This window comes from Pararge aegeria, chromosome 22, assembly GCF_905163445.1.
Source record: "Pararge aegeria chromosome 22, ilParAegt1.1, whole genome shotgun sequence".
NCBI classification, from domain to species: Eukaryota; Metazoa; Arthropoda; class Insecta; order Lepidoptera; family Nymphalidae; genus Pararge; species Pararge aegeria.
The window spans coordinates 8,262,834-8,268,833 of record NC_053201.1 but is presented as its reverse complement, the minus strand read 5'-3'; the positions used below and the strand labels follow the sequence as shown (position 1 = coordinate 8,268,833).

At 36.2% G+C, this 6,000-nt stretch overlaps 1 protein-coding gene across 1 annotated transcript in view; it reads left to right on the top strand.

Annotated features, from left to right (window-relative positions):
• Positions 1–3,610: 3,610 nt before the first annotated feature.
• Positions 3,611–6,000, top strand: part of LOC120633871 — a 118,211-nt gene continuing 115,821 nt past the window's right edge. Inside the window, exon 1 of the mRNA XM_039904252.1 lies at positions 3,611–3,665. The gene's annotated coding sequence lies outside the window, so the exon portion shown is untranslated. The remainder of the gene's footprint in view (positions 3,666–6,000) is intronic.

The window sequence follows — 6,000 nt, the reverse complement described above, 5'->3', positions numbered from 1 at the left end:
TGTAGGCCTATCACAGGCACTTATGAAGCGTTCATACATATTTGTTTACATAATTGTAACGGGATGGTGATAACTTCGTTCGCCAACTTAAATCTAAAGCTACGAGGGTTCCAAACGCGCCCTGGTCTAAGAGCCCACAACAAACTTAGCCGGGTAAATTTATTTTTTGTTATCACCATCTTCCAGTAAATTTAAATTAAGCTATGAAGCTAGAGCAATTCACACCCAAGCTTTTTTATCGTTTAAATAATCCTTAATATTATAATAGGGTTTATCCTGCAGAATCCATACATTTTCCAGGGTTAATCCAGGGTATAATCTATCTCCATTCCAAAATGTAGTCAAAATGGTTCGGTAGTTTTAATTGAAAGAGTAACTAACATCCATCCATCCATCCATCTAAACAAACTTTCGCATTTATAATATTGGTAAGATATTAAAATTAAAAAACTAATATATACCTAAAAATACTTTAAAATGTTTTTATTGATTGTTAAATCAGTAGTATCGTAGTAGGACTTCAGCCTCCATTACTGGTGGACCGATTCCGATCTCTGGCACGCACCTCTTACGTATTTTTTGAGATATGTACGTTTTTAATTTAAGCTTTAACGGTGAAGGAAAAGGTCGTGAGGAAACCTGCATGCCTGAGAGTTCTTAACGGCGTGTGAAGTCAAACAATAGTCACTTGGAAAAGTTAGAGGTCACCGGTATGCCTGAGAATATTCCATAATGTATTCCACGTCTACCAGTCCGCACATGGACAGCGTGGTAGCTACCGCCTAAACCCTTCTCATTCTTGTAGAAGACACATGCCCTTAAACGACCAGTAATGGGTTGACAATAAAGTTTGTTATCTTAAAAACGCTTCAAAAATATCCACACAACTAACAATCTAAGATCAACAAGCGTTAACACTCATCTTTCTGTTCTTGGAGATGTCTCTTAAAAAGTTCAAAGTTTGTAAGTATTAAACGTAAGCTTATAGAAAAGTCCTATATAGTCCTTTATGACTACGTAAACGATAAAAAAGCTTGGGTGTAAATTATTGCTCTAACCAGGTTGCTCTTCTTATAATTTAAAATGACATTGTGAGATGGTGATAACAAAAAAAAAAAAACACCCGGCTAAGTTTGTTGTGGGCTTCTTCTTAGACCAGGACGCGTTTGGAACCCTCGTAGCTTTAGTTTTAAGTTTACGAATATGGTTATCGCCAACATCTCACTACCGTGTAATTCTTATGTACGCATCAAAAGTGTCACCTATGGGCCTACTTGAATAAAGATATTTTTGACTTTTGACTTTCTTTATCTATATATTCAGATAATTGTCCACCTAGCGATTGCAGGTTTCAAATGGTACCTAACTAAAGCTTCAATATGTGAATCATTTACGTACACACCCAAGTAGATTGCTCAACTGAGTTGCAACTTTTTTACTACCTATACTTAATAATACAAAGCTGAACAGCTTGAGTTTCGTTATCGATCCAATAAAAAAAAAAACTTTAAGCTTTAGATAGACCGTAACCGTAACCGCAGTAAACCGAGTAAGGTTACGGTTGAAGAAAGTAGTACGCAATGGCATATAGTTGAAGCGGCTGAAACCAGGGAGCGTGGCTAGTTATTTTATATATAGGGTAGCTAAAAGCTTAATTCTTATATATATTAATCTGAATGCATAGCTGATACCAAAATGCCTTTAGTAAAATAAACTTACCTTAATGTCTGTTTCCACTCTGAACTGAACTATGAAGCCCATAAGCTTTTATGGATATTGGATTTATGATAGGAGATTGAATATGAGTGATAAAGGTCTCGAAGATCTTAACAAATCCTGGCTCTATATACTCGTTCGTATAAAACGAAAAGCCGGTACTTTGGCCGTATCAAATTCAATGTCGCATCATTTCAACTTTTTTACCGCATTGGATCAGCAGTGAGATGATAATAGTCTGAAGATATTGATAGTAAAAATAATCATTATTACTGTCCCTAATCTGAGCAAACGAGTTCACTTTCGTAGGAGAGAGAGATGATTATTGAAAAGCAGAAAAACATCATCATATCGACCCATCACCGGCCCACTACAGGGCACGGTCTCCTCTGACAATGAGAAGGGGTTAAGGCCATAGTCCACCACGCTGGCCCAGCGGACAAGTGGACTCCACATACCCTTAAGAACATTATGTAGGACTCTCAAGCATGCAGTTTCTTGCTTCAGCGAAGAAACAAGTGATATTTTTAATTACTTAAAATTCACATAACTTAAAAAAGTTAGAGGTGCGTGCTGGGATCCGAACTTGGCCCCCCGAAAGTGAAGTCGAGCTCCTATCCACTGCGCTAACACCACAGTCTTGGGCCGATTGTTTTTAATGACTCTCAGCGAATCTCTTGATGTCACCTTTCTACAGGAATTAGTCCTGCACCTTTGACCTCAACCTACAACTGATTATTTACTTGTATAAGCATTAATATTGTACTAGGAATGTCATAACTATCAAAAACCTTTCGACTATACTCTTAAGAACTTTAGATTGTATTGCTGTTGAATTTAAATTGTACCCGTGTTTTGATATCGCGAATTTAAACAAAAAGCGGTCTGTGTGTCTTAAACATAACAGTGAGACATATAATATGTCTAACTATTATGGTACTTAATCATAATTTAGGCGTATTTATTCGTTGGTAATAAATCTGTGCCCTTTTCTGATATCTTCAACAATCGGCGATATATAAGGCAAATCAGAGAAGACTTTAATTAATTATAATTATACTAAATCCTTTTTCATGAATCACTTCGTTCTTACGTGAAAACTGTATAAAAAGCCTTTTTGTAGTTTTTGATTAATAAATAAATATACTACGACAATACACTCATCGCCATCCAGCCCCAAATTAAGCGTAGTTTGATGTTATGGGTTCCAAGATGACTGATGAATATTTTTATGAATAATGTACATAAATACTTATAATGTACATATTACATATAAACACCCAGACACTGAAAAACATTCATATTCATCACACAAATATTTTCCAGTTGTGGGAATCGAACCCACAGCCTTAGACTCAGAAAGCACTCGCTGCCCACTGCGCCAATCGCCCGCCAAAGTAAGTAAGTTTATCGGATTCAGACAGAATGAAGACTTCTTTCATAATATGGAGTGATTGATAATCAAAGCTTTTTATTAGTTGGTGATACTTATTAAAAAAATATTTTTAATGCTGAAGCGGCACGATGAAAGTTTTAATAACTGAAAGAAACACCCAACCTTCGGGCTCATAGTTTGCATTTCAAAGCAAAAAACACTGCAATAATTACCACAAAGCCGTTCGAAGGCGTTCAAGCCTCGGAAGCCTCTTTCAATTTTCAGCACAAAAATTTTGCCTAACGACAGTCGCCTATGAACCGCGGGGGTGGCTGCACGCGTCCTCAACCCCTGTTTACGACAACGCTCCTAACTTTGCTAAAGTAAAATACGTAACAAGATAAACAGTTGTGTCACCGATAAAAATAAAACATGCGTCGGATTGTGTGAATAAAACATGTGTATGAGCGTACCGTTTCAGTGTTGTGCCGTGTTTTACTGTATCCCGTAATGATAATCTGTGAAACACTTTGAATGTGACAGGCCCTGGAGGAATTAACCCAGATTTTGTTGAGTAAGTTGCATTTGAATGGTTCCGCTCTAAGTTTATTAAGCTTTATCTTTTAGAATAAGCTCCTTTTAGAAAAGAACTTTCCTTGCCTAATAATTTCACTGTGTGACTATAAAAATACACTAGCAAAATAGTAGCTAGTGTATTTTCAGCAATGAGAATGTTTACTGAGAATTCAAAACCTAAAAATTTGTGTTATAATATATAAATATCTGAAATTCCGAACTCCAGCAATAAGAATGTTTACTGAGAATTCAAAACCAATAAATTTGAGTTATAATATTTTTTAGGTTTTGAATTCTCAGTAAACATTCTTATTGCTGGAGTTCAGAAATTGGCGTTGCCCCCTATCTTCGTGCTTCAGAAATCAGGTACATTTCCATACAGACGTTACCGGCAATTCATTCGACTAGGTAATAAGAAGGATATTAATTAGTATTCTACTTTTGCCGACCTCTGTAAATTGCCGGTACTTTGGAATGTAACTTAAAATTATCTAAAAAAAATCAAAATAGAAGCCAATGGTCAATTAAATAGTCAAACTATTTCTACAATATAGAATTACAACTTCATCAAACGTATTTCAAAGTTCTGTTGGATATTTTAATTCTGCTTGCATATCCACATTTAGTGACAGCAAGACAATTGTTGCAAGACACTAAGAATTCTTCCTTTGACGAGTCTTCTACTACTCAACTTTATTTAGGTGTACATCCTTATTTGTACGCGACTCATCGCTTAAAATAAAGATTCAAAAACAAAACTTATGGAACCTAATATGATCCATCAAAAAGTATATTACAGAAAAAATATTTTTCCACACAGGATCCACAGTTAAAATTACTCTATTTTCTTACGTAAAAGAAATTTTCAAATGGTAAGTAAAAAACTGTTAGTCGCTGTTGGTTACTGGAACGAGTTTCATACAAAAATACATAATAATTCCATCGGAAACCAAAGTTATTTCATTTTAAACAAATACAAAAACATTTTATATAAATATTACTGAATATTTTGTTACATACTATGTTCCAACTTCCAAAACAGTGCTACCGCGACAGGCGCGCGAGTATACCTAATACCTACCCAGGAGAAACAAGACGAGTTAGTTGTAAGACGCGACGGGCTAAGAGCCCGCAAACCCCTCAAATTGAGGGTTGACAGCAGTGGCGTGCACAGGGTTTTCCACCAGGCACATGGCATGAAATGGAAAAATTCCCCTCCAATACGATATAAAATAATTTGGGTATGCAGTGCTTTTGTGCATGTATGAAGCGCACGGCATTGGTTGACACGCCTTAATTGCAAGTTCGAACTAAGTTCTTTTTCTTTCTTTTCTGTTTCTTAGTTGATAGCCTAGTGGGTAAGGTATCGGCTTCCCTTTTGGGGCACCGAGTTCTATCCCTGCTTGCAACTTTAACTTTTAGGAGCTACGTTATCAATTTAAACAATTAAATATCACTTGCTTTAACGGTGAAGGAAAACAAGCGGAGGGAGTTTTCCATAATATTCTCAAGGGCGTGTAAAGTGTACCAATCCGCACTAAGCTCATGTTTTATCTCATGAGACAAGACGAGTCTATGGTTAAACATAGTTAACTCCTGCCCTATATAAGCCCTGCTAGAGAAAAATAAAAGAAACGCGTCGTCGATAACCTAAAAAAAAAGAGGAAATTGCGAAAAACAACGGTTTTTTTTAATATATACATAGGGTTAATGAAATTGAATTTGGTTTGGTTGGTAATCATTATTTCTGAGCCTCGTTAAAGTTTTTACTTAGTCAGCATCCCAATTAAATTAATTCAAGCGTATCTTTTTGGTCCGTTTGCATTTTAATTTTTTTTTCTAATTAATTTTTTTATCCCACTGCTGAACAAATGCGTCAGAGAGTAGATACACACTTTGGTATTCTGTCAAACGAAATATTTCAGCCCATTTCTTTCACAGTTTTCTTATAAAGTAAAGTTGAATGAACAGGTTTTATTGTACAAGTTAGTTTATATAGGGCTATAAACGTATGTCACCTAAGTTATACCTGCTCAGATGTGGGTAAGCGGCTTAGATAATAAACTTCCCTTCTCGCCCTGAATTTCTATATTTTTTCATCATCATTTAACCTATTAGATCCTGAAATCCCATGTGGTTGCGGTTATAAGCGAAGCATTTCCGTGATGCTCTTACCAGGCACAGAAAAAATCTAATACTACAGGCAACACACACGGTCGCACAGGAAGAGAGTGAGCGGGAGAGAGGAACAGCGCCGCGCCGGTCGGTCTTACTACGTATCTACGTATCTCATTAAACGACAAGGCATCCATCTAATTGCAAAGTTCATCAAA